The sequence below is a fragment of the Etheostoma spectabile genome, chromosome 24, assembly GCF_008692095.1.
Source record: "Etheostoma spectabile isolate EspeVRDwgs_2016 chromosome 24, UIUC_Espe_1.0, whole genome shotgun sequence".
In the NCBI taxonomy this organism is placed as follows: domain Eukaryota; kingdom Metazoa; phylum Chordata; class Actinopteri; order Perciformes; family Percidae; genus Etheostoma; species Etheostoma spectabile.
The window spans coordinates 15,688,756-15,689,799 of NC_045756.1; the positions used below are offsets into that span (position 1 = coordinate 15,688,756).

Here is a 1,044-nt window from a genome sequence, read left to right on the forward strand (position 1 = left end):
ACACTCTGCACTGTGAAGCAGATCTGTCTCATACTCAAACAGTAAACAGCCATTTGGAGGATTTCATCTCTTTGATTATTGACATTTTAACAGTTTAACTCAGCTGACCGAGCTGTGTAAATAAAAAGTTGGGCCAATTCCAACGTCTTTGTCACATCTGTGACACAGACCAAGAGATTGTCCTACTAATAGAGGTTATAAATCAACATCCACCAGGATCCCTTCAACAAGGCTCAGGTTACCTCGAGATTTAAGATTTCTAAGCTTGGTCTTTGCAACCATTGTGGAGTAAGGGAGTGCAATCCTTTCAATGGTGTTAAAACTCATAAGGTCACACTGTTACCAGGTAACCACCTGTAACACTGTTTGTTTTTACACTGCTTATCTTTTACACATGGTTCCTTTTACATAGGCTGGACAGAGACACGCTTGAAAGACAGAGTCTCAAAACACATGTATGTTATTAGAAAACCTAATGTGGATTACCAATGGCTAAACACACAGTACATAGCAGCGACACAGATAGCCAGACAGCCGTATAGCTGAAGGCCTTGAAGCCATAAATATGAACATTTGGGATGGTGATAGACAAACTACTATTGCAGAGAGAAATCTTCTATATATACGGTATACATAGTATTTATATATATATAAATAATATGCGGGCCATGATTGATCCAGGAGTCAATGAAGGGATTTATTACGTTCTTTCTTTGAAAGTCGATTATATGCTATAATGCTTTAGCAGAAAATCCTGTACATACATACAATCCTGGTTATAATTATTCATATACAGTTTAATTGTTTGCAAACCCAATTGTTTTCCTTTTTTAAATTTCATTTTTCATTTTTCTCCCATATTGTTGCGTCAAGAGACAGTAAATAGCATAAGCTTCACCTTTTCAACTTCCTGGCAGGATAAAACACCAGACATTCTAGAACTGTAACTTAACATTCTAGAATTTTAAATATACTCTATAACTTAATATTCTAGAATCGTACTTAACATTCTAGAAAAGCAACTTAACACTCTAGAATATCTAG

General features: G+C 35.7%; 1 protein-coding gene and 1 pseudogene across 1 annotated transcript in view; both read left to right on the top strand.

Moving 5' to 3' along the window:
* Positions 1–189, top strand: part of LOC116673715 (NACHT, LRR and PYD domains-containing protein 12-like) — a 6,600-nt gene extending 6,411 nt beyond the window's left edge. The window contains 1 exon segment of the mRNA XM_032505950.1: positions 1–189. This exon segment is cut by the window's left edge and continues 615 nt beyond it. The gene's annotated coding sequence lies outside the window, so the exon portion shown is untranslated.
* The window catches only part of LOC116673702 (gastrula zinc finger protein XlCGF8.2DB-like), a 325,201-nt pseudogene that overhangs the window by 312,958 nt on the left and 11,199 nt on the right, over positions 1–1,044 (top strand).